The sequence below is a fragment of the Eulemur rufifrons genome, chromosome 3, assembly GCF_041146395.1.
Source record: "Eulemur rufifrons isolate Redbay chromosome 3, OSU_ERuf_1, whole genome shotgun sequence".
Classification (NCBI taxonomy): Eukaryota; Metazoa; Chordata; class Mammalia; order Primates; family Lemuridae; genus Eulemur; species Eulemur rufifrons.
The window spans coordinates 62,120,628-62,137,061 of NC_090985.1; positions in this window are offsets into that span (position 1 = coordinate 62,120,628).

The following is a 16,434-nucleotide window of genomic DNA, read 5'->3' on the forward strand; positions in this document are numbered from 1 at the left end:
GGATGCTGCCTAATATGTAAGGTCTTGGAATTTGAATAGCTTCAAGGCTGAAACAACACAACATAAATTACGTGTTAAACTTCTTGAGGCTCCCCCTTAAAAGCCACTGAGTCTCTCTGCTGTGCAAGTCTCTCACTAGTAGAAAGTCAAGAACCCAGTGGTCTTTCCAGCCAGTCTTCAGGGCCATTGGCAACCCTTTAATAAACTTCAATGTATGCAGTGATGATGTTTGAAGATCTTGTCACCCATCACTGCCAGGTTGATACCCAGACCTAAGCTGGTGTGTGTGTGTGTGTGTGTGTGTGTGTATACATTCATTTTAAGTCTTTCAACTATCTTTCAATACATTTTTATTATATTTTCCATAAAATTTTTGTATTTTTAAATTTATTACTAGGTACCTCTTATTTTGGATGCTATTTTGATATTTTGTTTCATTTTTTAAATGATTGCTGGTATATATAAATTCAATTGTTTTGTTGTTTTTATGTTGGTTGTTGTTCTAGCCATTTTGCTAAACTTTCTTATTAAACCTAATCATTTATCTGTAGATTTGTTTGGATTTCCTGTATAGAGAATTTTATATTCTGTTAATAATGTCTCATAGCATCCTTCCTTTCCGATCTTATTTCTTCCTCTTACTGAACTAGTCAGGGCCCCTACTATAACATGAAATAGAAGTGGAGATTGTAAGCACTCTAGTCTTATTTCTGATATTCAATGGAATATTTTCAATAGTTTTCCCTTTTTTATGAGGTTTGTCATTGGGATACTTTTGGTAGATTTTTTAACGTTAATACGGTTTCTTCCTATATCTAGTTGCTAAAAGTTCATCTTGTGAATACATGTTGAATTTTAGCAATACGTTTATGTTTTTGTAACTATTGAGATAATTAAGTAGTTTCCTCCTTTAGTTTATTAACATAGTGAATCACATTAATTGATTTTATAATGTTAAACTAACATTGCATCTTTGGGATAAATCCAACTTACTGATGAGGTATTATTATTTTCATGCATTGCTGAATTTAGTTTGCCAATATTTTGTGTAGAATGTTTGCATCAGTGTTCATACATGAAATTGGACTATAATTTGCATTTCTTGCACTGTTCTTGTCAAGTTTTAGTATTACTATTAATATTATGCTAGACTCATATATTCTGGAAGAATTGAGATTATTTGTTCCTTGAATGTTTAACAGTCCTTAACAGTAAAACTGTCTGAACCTGGATTATTCTTTGTGGGAATATTTCATATCACTGATAGAGTATCCTTATTGATTATAGAACTACTCATATATTCTATTTCCTCTTGAATAAGTTTTCATGAATTATATTTTTCTAGGATTTGTCAATTTCACCTAAATTTTCAAATTTATTGGCATTAGTTGTTCAAAAGAACTTATTTAATTTTTAATAATGGTAACATCTATAATTATATCTTTCATGATTCTGATATTGTTATTTTGTGTCTCCTCTCATTAATTTTTCAGTGTGTCAATTTCATTAGCCTTTAAAAAAACTTTGACTTTGTTAATTTTCTTCATTATATGTTCATTTTCTGCTTTTATATTTTTTATTTCCTTCCTTCTACTTTCTTTGGGTTTACTTTGATGCTCTTCTTCTAACTTCTTAAGAAGATATCTAGTTCATTAATTTTTTACCATAATTCTTGCCTGACTATTCTTTAGACTGTACATTACTCTCCAAATACAGTTTTGGTGGAAACCTAAACTTTTAGATAAGTAATATTTTCAATATTGTTATCTTCTAAGTATGCTATAATTTTCCTTGTTATTTCTCTTTTGGCCTTAGAATGTTTAGAAGTATGTTTTTAGTTTCTAAATAAATGGAAAATTTTGTCATATTTTTCTTTTTTATTTCTAGTTTAATTGAGCTATGATTAGAGAATATAGTCTGTATGATAAAAATCTTTTACATATTTTGAGCCTTGCTTTGTGGACTGATATGTGGTCAATTTTCAAACATTCCTTGTGTGCCACTAAACAATGGCTTCTTTTTTTTTTTTTGGAGACAGAGTCTCATTCTGTTGCCTGGGCTAGAGTGCTGTGGCATCAGCCTAGCTCACAGCAACCTCAAGCTTCTGGGCTTAAGCAATCCTCCTGCCTCAGCCTCCCAAGAAGCTGGGACTACAGGCATGTGCCACCATGCTCGGCTAATTTTTTCTATTATATTTTTAGCCGTCCAGATCATTTCTTTCTATTTTTAGTAGAGACGGGGTCTCGCTCTTGCTTAGGCTGGTCTCGAACTCCTGACCTCGAGCAATCCTCCCGCCTAGGCCTCCCAGAGTGCTAGGATTATAGGCATGAGCCACCGCACCCGGCAAACAATGGCTTCTTTATTCTTTAAAGAACTGATTGATGCAGCATTTCATTTATAGAAATGATCTATCTATGATTATGTGAAACTTGTTAATTTATCATGCAAATCTTATTTATCCTTAGTGGTTATTTTTTTTTTTTTTAGTCTGCTTGTCTTATTACTAAAGAAGATATATTAAAATCCCCCACCATGATGGTGGGTTTGCCTATTTTCCCTTGAAATTCTGTAAATTTTTAATGTATCTATTTTGAGGCTATATGATTACGTTTCATATAAACTTTGACTTATATATTTCTACTGATGTTAACCATCACAAAATGAAAAGAGAGTCTTTCACTGGAAATATTTTTACCCTATGGCTTATTTTGATGTTAGTAAAGCTAAAGAAATTTTCTTTTAGTTAGCATTTGCCTGGTGTATCCTTTTGGCCTAAGCGGTAAATGAATAAACTAGATTTTGTTTCCTGTTCAGTGTGGTATTTGTCTTTTAAGTGGAATGTTTAGTTCATTCTCATGTATTATAATTACTGATATATTTGGATTTATTTCTAGTTTTTTAAATTCTATGCACCACACCTCTTAACCTCTTGTATCTTTATCATCTCTTTGTCAGTTTCCACATTCTGGATAATTTCTTCTGTCTTATCTTCTGGTTTACTAATTCTGTTCCACTGTATCTTATAAATTGTTAAACACATACAATTACCCATGTTAATTTCAATTATAACATTTACCATTTTAAGAAGTTCTATTCTGTTTCAAATTTGCTTGCCTATTCTTTATAGATTCCTTCCACTGCCCATATTTTCAAGCTTGTCTCCTACTTCTTCAAACATATTAACTGTAGCTAAGAATATCTTGAGTATTTGTAGGTCTGTTTCTGAAGTCTGTTTTTTCTGCTGTCTGTTTTTCTGTATCCTTGTGATTATTTTTCTACGAGCTGTTCAGTTTGCTTGGAAATTTATCACTCAGAATTGTTTAAGGCCTAGGTTGAAGATGGGTTACTCCAGAGATGATTTACATTGGCTTCTGCCATGCTCCTGGTGGCCTGTCATTATAAGTCTAACTTTAAATTTAAATTATTGGTTCAATTTTTTTTTTGAGCTGCCAGTTCCATATCAATTTGGACTCTAAATTAGCATAAGACCCATCTTATGGCTAAAAATTCTGGAGGATTTTTTCCTCTGATTAGCACCAAGTTTTGAGACAACTAATTTCCCCTGCAGTCAAGGGTGAGAGGAAGGAAAAAACCAGATAGCTTTTTAGGGTCCCAGATTTATCATGAGAGGATCTATCATTAATCACCCATCTTATATACACCTTGAGTTTTCTCCTGTGCCCTGTTTTGTGTGAGGCCATGAAAAAACAAAGATTAAGTTTACCAGGATCAGCAACTCTACACAAAACATCATAGGTCCTATTGTCATTGTTCTCAGTACATAAAACATGTCACCTTATGCTTTTATAGTTACTGTTTTGTATATCTCAGGAGGTCAGAGATTTCTTTAAGATTTCTCTTATCTCTTCAGTTTAGTGATTTGACTCAAATTCAAAGATGGTATCTGTGTTTCAATAATCCAACTGCTACTTCAGGGCTTCATCACTAAGTAGAAAGGAGAAGGCGCTAACAAGAGTGGGTGGTGAGGAGAATATTGTGTGATACAGGCAACATCCTTGGTAATGTCATAGAAGAGAAAAGCTTGGAACTTAGATGTCTCTAGTGAAGGCTCTTCATTTTACAAATGAGGAAACTCATGATCAAAGATGCAGTGTCATGTAACATATCACACAGGTAATAAATGTCAGAGCCATGGCCAGAGACAATCTTTCAACAGAGTCTTCCTTCCTCTCAAACCAGTGTTTTCCAAACTATAGTATGTGCAATAATAATTTCCCCATGAGTTGCTTCTCAAAGGGTTCTCTCATCAAATAAATTTAGAAAATTCTACATACTATAACTCCCTCTTAGAGACTTACAAGGCATATAACACACCCAGGGCTCAGAGACATCGTGAAGTAAAGAATTCTGTGTAACTATCACTTCCCAAAGTAATTTAACAAAAAAATCTTTTTCTACGGAATACCTGTTAAAACTGCACAGAACATTTGTGTTCCCCAAAGCAATTCAGGAAATGGTCTCTTGATGAAAAGTTGTCTCAGGCATTTTCTAAGTAGGATAAAACTCTGTGCCGTCATTACATTCCCAACAAACAGATGAAGAGAACTCTCCTGCAGGTATTGTTGTATTACATTTGAAGTTGGTGTGCCAAGAGGCATAGATCAAAGATTTGCCTCTTATCATTAATTTGAGCCATCAATTATATAAATAAAAAGTTTTAATCTTTTGAAAATGGATTAGAGAGGACTTCCAACTGTGATGGAGTATCCTTTATCAGACCACCTCTCCTGCTAAGAACAATTATAAATGCTGAATAAAATATTAGAAACAGCTGCTTAAAGGTATCAGTAATCAGTCCAGGCAGCCAAAAGTTGCTAGATCCCAGGAAGAAGAGAAGGGCACTTCTGTGAGCCTGACCTTTTCCTCTGCCAATTTGTAAATAAAGTAGGGTAAAGAGGCCAACCAAAAAGTAACTTCTCAGTGTCTGGTAGTTTCATGGGGCTACAAAACCAAAAATTGAACTTTTAGGTGACAAGTCAGTACCTGAAGTCCTAAGATACTGGAGAAAAGGAAACTGTAGATAAGTGAGGCCAATATTCTGTGTGACTTTTCTTGATAAGGAATTTGATGATTCTCAAGTTCCACCATACACAAAGCAACAGCTAAGAGGTAAAAAGCTAAGCAGAACTCTTAGGAATCTCATGGTGCCGGAGAACTAAAGGAGAAGTTAGGGCCTGCTGGGAGAGGGGTGCCTGGGAAATACAGAAGACTTTCTTATGAGATTCCTGAAGACAAAAGCTGAAATCCAGCTTGGAATGACCATAATTCTCAGCTTAATCAAGGTCATCTGTGTCTTCTTCAACTACTATAAGAAAAGTTAACCTTCTCTGGAAAAGTATAATGTTAACAGAGTCTTTACAATTTCTCATGCACATATTCTGGCATGTACTATAAACAAAACTAACAGGAATGCCAGGAGAAAGGACTGTATGACTAAAAATCAAAGGGAAAATTAGACAATAGAAACAGACCCACAAATGCCACAAGTATTGGAGTTATCAGATAGAGACTTTTAAAAAGCTATCTTTGATATCTTTAAGAAAATAGATGACAAAATGGGAAATTTCACTAGAGACCCAGAATCTATTTAAAAAAAGCCTGAAATGATAATTCTAGAGCTATTATAAAAATGCAATAACTAAAAGTAAGACCCCAATGGTGGATTTAACAGTAGACTAGAGAAAGAAAAATAAAGGATTAGTAGATGAGTAATAGGTCAGTAGAAAATATGTAACTAAAGTATAGCAAGGAAAAAAATAGTGTTCTATGATCATCTTCTATCTGGATATCTGAATCTCTGGCCATACCAGGAAATTGTCCTCAGTAACTCCCTCAAGTAAGTTTTCCATGCTTTTTGCCTTTTCTTCTTCACCCTCAGGGATATCTATAATTCATATGTTAGTTCACTTAACCTAGTCTCATATTTTTTTGAGTGATTGTTCATTTTCCTTTATTCTTTTTTTTTTTTTTTTTTTTTGCCTCTTTGTCTGACTGGGTCACTTTGAGAGCCTTGTCTTCCAGATCTGAGATTCTTTCTTCTGCTTGTTCTATCCTGCTGTTGAAGCTTTCTGCTGTATTTTGAAAGTCCCTAAATGCCTCTTTCATTTAGTTAAGTTCTGTTATACCTAGCTTTTTAGTAACTTATTCATTTTTTCATTGATGTCTTGAAATACTTATTTATTTATTTTTGGCTTCTTTGTGTTGATTTTCAAATTTCTTTTCAATCCCATTCATCTTATTTGCCATCCTTATTCTGAATTCCATTTCTGACATTTGAACAATTTCCTTTTAGTTGGGGTCCATTGCTGTAGATCCATTGTGATTGTTTGGGTGTGTCAAACTAGCTTGTTTTTTCATATTGCCAGAGTTCTTTTGCTGGTTTCTTATCATCTGAAACCTCTTTTCTCAGCTCAGGGCAGATAGGTTTGCAGCACATCTGTTCTCCTGTGTGCAAACTCTTCTACATATTGAGAAGAAGGAGAGGTCCCTAGATGGTGCTTTTGTGACCTACTGTGGAAGACTGACCTGGCAGGGGAGGGGTGGATGCACTGAGAGCCTGTAATGCAGCTGTTCTGTGTTGTCCCATTTCCCTGTGATTGTCACAGTCCAAGCCAGTGCTGGATGATCTTCATGTAGAGTGGTGGATTGTTCCCCATGTTGCTGGTGGAAGCTCAGGTGGGGGGTTGGGTGAGTCCTCCTCCATGGAGGGTGGCTTGTGGGAGATTGCTCTGCCTGGGTCTCCCCATGGCAGTGGTTCCCACCAGGCAGCAGTGGGAACCTCAGAGGTGGGGCCACAGGTTCTGGTGGCAGTGTGGGGGGCCTTCTGGGTGGAGCTGAAGAGCCTGACAGCAGTGGGGGAGTCTTGGAGGTGGAGCCATGGGGCCTGGTGGCACCTGCCCTTTCCTTTAAACGCATACTCCTCCAACATGAATCTCAGGAAATTGTTGGCTGCCTTTTCCCACTGTGCTTCCAGAATGCATTTCCTTGCAAATGATGAAGTGGAAATGGCACTGATGAATAAAAATGAATAGATGGATGGGGAGTTCCAGATGGAGGTGGGAAATGCTGAAATGATGGGTTGTGTCCATAAATCAGCAGATGTACCATGGCTCTTGGTAATAGCACCCATTTACCCCACAGCCAAACTGTGTGCTTTGGCTTTGCTGAGCTGTAGTGGAAGCCAAACCATCTACTATGGAATCAGTGACCCAGCAAGAGGGGCTTAAATGATGAAATCAAACAAAATAAAAATCAAATCCCACGCTGCAGTGGAAGAAGCAGAGATATCCTGTGCCTGTTCTGAACAGCATTCTCAGGAGGTTGCTGTTGCCTGAGAATGGATTGCTGATGGCCAGAAGGGCAGAGGGATGATTGCTTTGGTGCATTGACCGTTAAGTCTGTTTGTCCTTTTGCCAAGGAGTGAATGAAGCCAGGGTAGAAGGAATCATTGCTGGACAACCTTTGTGTTTAAGCTAAAAGTAAAGCAGAAGAGGAAGGTCCCCAAAGTCATAAATGATAATTGTTTAAGCTAGAGGGGAAAATGTAAGGCAGGTCACTGTAAACCTTGATTTTCTACCCTGTTACTGATACAGATGGGCCTGTGGATCTTTTGAAATTTATTAATTTTTCTTGCAAATTTGAAATAGTGTAATATGAAAATAATAATAAACCCTCCCTTTAGGTACAAAAGGGCCATAAAATTTGAAATAATGTAAAATCCTGTGTATGTGTCACGGCCCCAGCCAGAAATAGATGGCATACTTCAGTTGGACGAGAGGACTATTTACAAAGGTGTGGGCAGTGTGTAGGGAGAAACCACAAGGAATAGTACATGTCCGCCCTCCAGACCTGAACAGACAAGGGGAGCAAATAGCTGTTGAACCCCTGGGAAGGTGGCTCTGTGAAGAGGGCTGCCTGACAGGAGTTTGGGCCTTTGGGAGAGGGATGGAGCTGATTCAGAGTGACCTGACAGAGAGGGAGCCCTGGAAATAGAAGCCCCAATCTCTCTTCTCCATCTCCCTGCTCTCTTGCAAGTACTGCCGGTTGGTGGAACATGCCCGGAAGCCAGAGAGCAAGAGAATATGTTGATGTATTTAGTCCATTTATGTCGACTTCCTAGAGTTACAGAGCAGAGTGGAGAAGGATCTGGAGGGCCAAACAGAAAAAAATCCAGATCACCCCCAAACTAAACCAAAAAGCGAGCCAAAAATTATATAATTTCAGTCAGGCAGGATATTTTGTAAACGGTGTTTATGCTATCACCACATGGCAACACCATTTAACTGATAAACAACACCCAAATAATCCTTGGTCAGCATTGCTCTTGAATTGTGTGAAATTTGAATTTGGAGATGCTTTTAGGAAACATGCCTTCCATTATGTTCAACCTCCCTGGTTCTCCTTCCCCAAAATACCACTTTGGTTTGGAGTCTCCTGCAGCAGATTTTAAGCCTCAAATTAATTACCAGGCTATAGAAAGAATTCTGCCTTACTTCCCTGTATGTGGTTTCTGTGCTGCTGAAATGCCATAAAATTAAGATTTTCTAAATACAGTTCTATTTTTATTTTGAGGCGTGGGATATTTGTAGAGCTATGCAGCCTTCTTTAGCCCTAGAATTCACAGGTGCTCTAGAAAATTAACTCGAACAGAATTAACAGCTGTGTTTTTACTGTTCTGATGGTTGCAGAAACTCTGGCTGCTAGACTGTAAGCTCCTCTAGGGCAGGGGCTGGGTCTCATTCAACATGGTATACCCCAGATTCCAGCATAATGCCTGCTCTTAGAAGACTCAGTAAATATTTCTTGAATGAATGAACAAAAGTTTTAAAATTATGCATAGATCTAAAACTGAATTACACCAACTTCTAATCATATTCCCTAAGGTATGTTTTATTAAAAGATTTCAGAATCCCAATACATGATATTGTGGACATTGACTAGTTTCTCCTTTCGACTAGAATTCTGGTAACCTACAAACTAAGAATTAGGATCTAAGACTCGTACTTGTGTTATGGTTCTACTATTTTGAGGGTTTTCTAAAGTGCAATCATTGCCAATTGAAAACTTTTTCTAACCAAGACCCAAAGAAAGTCATTTATCCATTCAGGTTCCCCCAAATGCATGCAGAAAACCTGGAATCTTAACTAAACTAGGCATGAGAGTTGCCATGGAGGTAGGTCCTTTTGTTTAGTCACCTGCTTTATTTAAACAATGACAAGCCTACATCTTAACCACCATTCAAGTTCAGCCCCAGTGGGTTAGAGCCTCTCTAGGATCCAGCCCATATTACCTGTCTTGGAACAGGGATGCAGGGAAAGGGGGATGGCAGGAATGAGAAAAGCTTTGCCCTGTGATTCTGTGCTTTGCTTAGAAAGCCTGCTTTCTGTCATCTCTTAACGATGGCTTAATTTGGGATATTTTGAAGCCAGGAGATTAAAACAGACCATCCATTAAGAAGGTAATCCATACCCTTGATTTCCATTAGGAAGGACAGGAAAAGAGATTTTCTTTTCCCTTTTCTTTTTGTCCTAATTTCCCCTTTACTTAGACTTCCTCTCCTCTGCTTGGTGATGTCATTGTAGCTTTCAGTTGCTTGCTGGGGCCGTGGGTGTGAGCAGCTCCCTCTGCAGCCATTGCTGATTCATCTTGGTGAATCATCTGCTTGGATCTCTGGCGGTGAGGGAATGATGTCACTGCACGTCCTCCTCCTCCCAGGCCTCCTCTTTAATACTCTGTATGTTCACAACAGGCGTGCTCAGCTGAGGCTGCCCAGGAGCCTGGGAACTCACTAAGCTACCCAAGTGCCGGAGCCCTGGGGTTCTCACCGGTGCAGAGCTGAATTCCTTCACCCTGAACATCACAAAGCCAATTAATTATAGATTCAAATAGCTAGGAGGGTGCGTTCCCTCCTAGCTACATCCAAGGCAGTCAGACATCCAGGAGTCCAGCTGCTCAGCCTCTCTGCTTTGAGGTCAATTATTATAAGCTATTATTTTTGTAGGAATGCTCTCAATTCAACTGTTATATAAACCATGCGTCTGTCTCTTAGCAATTTTAATTCAGAGCCTTCCAGACAACAGTAATCCCTAGTTTGATCTTTTTTTTCTCCCTTTCTTCTCTCTTCTTCCATGACATCCCCTCCCGCTTACTCCTAACTTAACAGTTTCCAGCTGTGTATCTTTTGGCTTTGTTTCCACCCAAGCTTTTTCTATAACATGCAGTTGGACCCCTTCCAGGTCCCAGATGTGCTGTTCATTTATGCTGAAGCATCTGGGCCTCGACACAGTCCTGTCACTGCAACGTGGCAAACTTGTGAAGAATCCGACTGGTAGCCAGCTAGCAGGCTGCAGCATGCTGTAGGCAGGAGAGCATTTCAAAGGACTATGAGGAGAGGCCAAAGGAAGGGACTCGAGAGCCAGTGGGAACCCAGGGGAAGCCGGGAGCTCACATTCTCCAGTGCTGTGGCTCCTATGGGCACAGACGGAAGGTGAGGGTTTGGTTCCTTTCAAAGCAGGGCGGTGCTGCTGCAGGCTCCAAATAACACCCACCTCTTCAAGTTACCCAGAAAGAGCAGAGGGTTCCACCCCCCCCTGACGAGGCCATGGGCGCCACAGATGGAAACCCAGGATCTGAGGGGTATGTAAGGCTGTCACGAGGGGGCACTGGGCTGGCAGCCCAAAGTCCTGGTTGTGGTTCTAACTTTCTGCTTGTTCTCTCCCTGACCTTAAACAAGCATTTTAATCTGGCCTCCTATTTCCCTTTCCATGAAGCAAGAAGGTTGGATTAAATTGTGGGGGTTCAAGCTTTTGTTTTAAAAATTCAAAAAAAAAAAAATCTTAAGTGGAAGCCTTTAGGTATGTGCACTCCATACCTTCATGACAGGAAGTAGTAACAACAGCATTTTTAAACGGCCTCACTGGTGGCTACTGAGCTCACGCCTCGATCCCTGGGGGTTCAAAGGGAGGTTGCGGGGCAGAGGTGTGTCTGTCCTCCACGCAGCCACCCTTACCTCAAGAGATGTGGGGCTCAGCCACGTGGTCCTTCTCGGAGTCACAGAGAACAAACCTCCCCTTTCACCCTCCCCAGCACCTACCCTTGAACTACTTCTACCCGCTCTTGTTTATGACTCTTCTTGGCTGCCTGCACGGGCGATCAGTCACTCGGTTCTGTCCTCTCCGGATGGGCCGTGCAGGGCAGGGTGGGGCAGCACCATTTATAAGCTCAGGTGAAGCAAATAAATACCTGACAGACCTTCTAGACCATCAAGATGGAGCTTCTCCTAGCGACATTCTTGTATTTTTATATCAAAAGGAACTCTTCCTTCTCTTCATCTACCTTGAGTCTCATTACTGAAAGCCCCATTTCTTTTGTTTAAATAAATTTTATTGTGTATATGTGAGGTTTACAACATGATATTACAGGATTAAAATGGTTACTTATAGTGAAGCAGATTAACATAGCTGTCATTTCACATAGTTACTTTTTTTGTGACAAGAGCAGCTAAAATGTACTTGTTTAACAAAAATCCCTAATACAATACAATTTTATCAACTTTAGTCCTCAGGTTGTATGATAGATCCCTAGACTTGGTCAGCCTATGTATCTGCTACGTTGTATCCTTGGACCTCCATCTCCCCATTTCCTCCCCCCAGCCCCACCCATGGTGACCACTGTTTCAGTCTCTATCTCTGTGTATTTGAGCTCTTTTTAAAAAATATATTTCACATAGAAATGAGATCATGCAATGTTTTTTTTTTTTTTTCTGTGTCTGGCTTATTTCACTTAGCATAATATCTTCTAGGTCTATCCGTGTTGTGGCAAATAACAGGGTCTCCTTTTTTAAGGCTCAATAATATTCCATTGTACATATGTGCCACATTTTCTTTATCCGTTCTTCCACTGATGGCCTGAAAGCCCCACTTCTCATTCTAGCCCTAACTTCTGTGTATGTCAAGCCCCCAGAGGGTAAGGGCATCTAAGGGTGTGTGTCCCTCTCTCTGGCTATTTCTGAGACACCTTTATAGAATACCCAGGGCTCCTTGGAGCCCAGTTTGAGAAACACTGGACAGGGTGCAATCATCAGTAATCTTCGAGTACTGAGACCCATCCTCAGAGAAGACTGTTCTTCATCTGGATAAGAATCCCAGAAAGTTTTTGGACTAGAGAGGCTCTTTGGAGACCCTCGATCTTCTCATCTGCTTCTTTTTGGGAGCTCCACACAGCTAGGGTCCTACCTTTTGGGAGAAAGCCTCCTTGAACACATCATAACCCCTAGTAGCACATCGACATCCTCAGGTGGCACAACTTTCTCTCTGATGGTGGAGTGTTAGACACTTGGGGCATCTGGATGAATGAAAATTTCAGGTTCTCAGAATCTCAGTCTGTAGGTGGCTTTTTATACATAGATCCGCAAGTCTAGCTGACCTGAGGGTGAGTGCTGAACCACCTAAAGAAAGTCCCCAATCATCTCAACTCTGTGATAACAATAGTAATAATAGTTTATTGTTTCTCTTTTCATCTCCAGTGAGCAAAGGCGTTAAGAGCTATGGTAGAGTACATTATTGTTTCCAAATATTTGCTGCTCTGCATGGTGAGAGAATGATCCCTACCAGGTACATGGATGTCAGGCTTGGTCCCTGACTTGCCTTGGCCAATGAGATGTGAGCAAAATGATGCGCATCACTTCCAAATTAATGGTCTAGAAGCCTATGTGAAGTCCCATCATCTTTCTCATTCTCCTCTGCTAACAAAGCATGACATCTGAGAAGGGCGATCTTCCAGACAGGGGCTGCTTCTTCAGCCAGGGTCTGAGAATGATGATGGGAGCAGACCTGGAGTAGACCCCAGACGGACATGCAGTAGATACAGAGCACGAGCAAGAAGTACACCTTTGTGGTTGCAAGCCTCAATACATTCGGGTTGTTTCTTATTGGTTGGGAGCCAGATAGATCTAGGTTTGAATTTCAACTGTATAACTTTAGACAAATGAGTTACCTTCTCTAAGCCTCAGTTTTCTCATCCATGACATGGGAATGATAATGGTGCTTATCTCATTGGATTGTTTAGATGATTAAATATGAAAATGCAAGTAAATTGCTCAGCACAGTAGCTGGTACTTACAAGCAATACATTCTAGCTATTGTTATTTAAAATAGATATAGGGCACAGGAATAAAAAGATATGGGTGTCATGTGCACCTTATAGTAGTAAAATTCAATAGAAATCAAGCAGGTGGGAGGGGGAGGAGAGGATGGGTAAATTCACACCTAACCGGTACAATGCATACTATAAAGGTGATAGACACACTTATAACTTTGACTCAAACTGTACAAAGCAATTCATGTAACCAAAATGGTTGTACTCCTGTAACATTCTGAAATTAAAAACAAACAAACAAACAACCTCAACTTTATTCAAGTCATGTAACCTGAAAAAATGTGGGTGTCTATGAGAGGGAGATTAACATTATGAAGCATGACAACTGGCCATACATCCCCTTCTAACACTTTTAGAAATAATACTCGAAGTTTATGGCCTTGTGTTAGGCAGAGTAATGGCCCCCAAAGATGTCGGAATGCTAATCCCCAGAACCTGTCAAGATTTTACCTTACATGGCCAAAGGGACATTACAGATGTGCTTAAATGAAGGATCTTGAGATGGGGAGAGTCTCCTGGATTCTCCAGGTGGACCCAATGTAATCACAAGCGTCCTTGTAAGTGACAGGAGGAGACAGGGGAGTCTGAGTGAGGAGGAGATGTGATGGAGGAAGCAGAATTAGGAGGAATGGAATTGCTGGCTGGGAGATGGAGAAGCCAAGGGATTGGATTCTCCTCTAGAGCCTCCATCGGGCACACAGACCTGCCAACACCTTGATTTTAGTCCAGTGTGACCATTTTGGACTTTGGACCTCCAGAACTATAAAATAATACATTTATGTTGTTTTTAAGCCATTAAATTTGTGGTAATTTGTTATAGCAGCAATAGGAAATGAATTCAGGCCCCCAGTTCCCTTTTTTCTTATTTCAGCATTGCTGCTTTGTGGCAGCAGATAGGTTCATTTTTCTGGGTTCAAAATCATAAAAGCCTGGGTTGGATTTCTTTGTTTCCTCATGCATGCCTGCTCTTAAATCAGCACCCTGCCTGGGGCTGCCCTTTCCTGCAAACCTCCCACCCCCCACATGATCCCACCCTATCCCGTCTCAATAATCTCAGAAACATAAGGGAAATTTTCTGTCTTAATTTTAAAATGACATCTTACTTTGTTACCTGTGTGTAATTTTGGGGGTGGTTTGTAATTTGCTAGTCACTACTGAATGAGTTAAAATCAAGGCCAGAAGGCCAGGCCCTTAGATAAACCTGAATCATGCCTGCATGATTCTTAACATGATTTTTTTCCAGATTTCTCTCCTAGTAAATGAATTCTTTCATCTAGAGAATATCATATAAACTCTCTTGATGACAAAAGACTTCATTTACTATAGTAATACAAAGGGCATATGGCAGTAATTTTTTTTAACATCATTGGTTGCCAAAATCTTGTTTGATTATAAACTGGGAGAATTGATTGTTGTCGTTTGCATCTTTTAGGTACTTTTGTTTCACTTTCAAACTGATTTGAGTGAGGGAAGGCAGGAGACAAGAGGAATACGTGTCATCTCCTTTGCAGAGGTATTTTGTTATCTTTCAGCTGTCCTCTGTGCAGTGGGTAGGATGGCCAGGGGCTTCAGGAGTCTTTCTTATGTTTATAAATCTTCTGCAGAAGCCTGCTGGGCATTCACCATTATTCCTAGGGCCGTCCCTGCTACAGTGGCGCTGGGTTCCTCCACCACTCTTGCGACAGGACGCAGGGGCTTGGAGTTAAGAGACATGTCACACAGGGAAGCATAAATCTCCTGGCCTCTCAAACTACAGGTCATATGTTTAGCCACAGAAGGGTAAATATCCTTTCTGCTCTAAATAAAAAACAAACAATTCCCTGTTCAAACTGCTACTTGTTTCACTTATTTTCTCCTATTAAAATATGGATGCTCTATGGAATGGGTACCCTCTATAAGTCTGGGTTCCAGAAAATGGATCTTTTATCTTTGCTTATACTTGGCCTTGTGTTTCTAGGTCTTTTTGTTCCCTCAATTATTTTAGAGCTCAGAGCTATGGGGCTCCCCCAGTCTTATAATTTTTCCTCTCTCTGGAGATTAGGTTCCAGAGAAGGGTGTGGAGTTACTCTCTGGAACCTGCATCTTCCTCTCAGGGTGTCTGCAGAATCTTGGTCACACAGCGTTCTCAATATTCTTGTGGTAGGTTTTTACTATCACATTTTAATCCAGATTCTGCAGTGGGAACTCTTATAAACATATGGCCACATAATTCACTTTTATTCAATATTTCATCTAAATATGGTTATACCCATTTTTAGCTAGATGTTGTATGAATTAGTACTGAATCATGCCCAAGACCAGATGGAGCTTGCTTTTGCTGGGGAAGACAAAGCGTTAAGTGCTCTTGTCTTAGTTATGAAAAATGCCAGCTTGAGCACCTGGCTGGTGTCCTAATTGTCTTAATCTGTGAAGCAGAGGGGCCATATGGCCCACCTGATCAATTATGTAGGTATTGATTAAGATGGGGAGGAAAAAAATCATCCAAAGAGGCATAGCTATTCAGTCTGCCCCATTTATGTCAGGAGTGTGCTAGTAGCTCAGTGCAGATCTGCAGCTGCTACTGCGTGTTTTGTCTACACTGGTCTTGAAAAGCCTTTATATTGTAGGGAGAAGAAAATGTTTGGGGAGTCCAAATTACATAGTTAAGAAAACAGAGGTAGCACAGAACTCTATGTATGAAAAACTGAAACTGATTAAAAACCATGATCATTATCTTTGAAGTTTAAAATAAAAAAGAATGAAAATCTGGCTTGACAAAAATATCCCTTATTTATAAAAGCCATCTTCCAGCTGCCATCAATTCCTCCCTTGCTTTAACAACACAAGGTAGAGTCTTACCTTGAGTCGCAGTGCCACTATGTATTTTCAAAAGCTTCTCTGGAGTGACGGGAACAAAGAGCTCTCTTCTTTGGGGGAATTCAAATCATTTCCAGACATTTTTTATGATTTCACTTAACTTTGTTTTCAAAAACCAAGGTCATGGAACAGGGGTTGCAAACGGAGCCCACAAGCAGAATTGTTCTGTTTGGTTCTCATAGGATTCTTAAAAAGTGAGAAATTTTACATAAAAATTCAGATTTCTCCATGGCAACAATCAGTTGGAGTTGAGTGGCACCTGCCAACCTGAGATGGGGCGTAACCCACACTCCCCGCATCTTCCTAAGGACATGCGCGAGGCCTGCTTTGTCCACTTACACCACCTGCCTGGCCCTGTACCTAAATCATGACCCAAAACACCACCTCTGACACTGTGCAGAA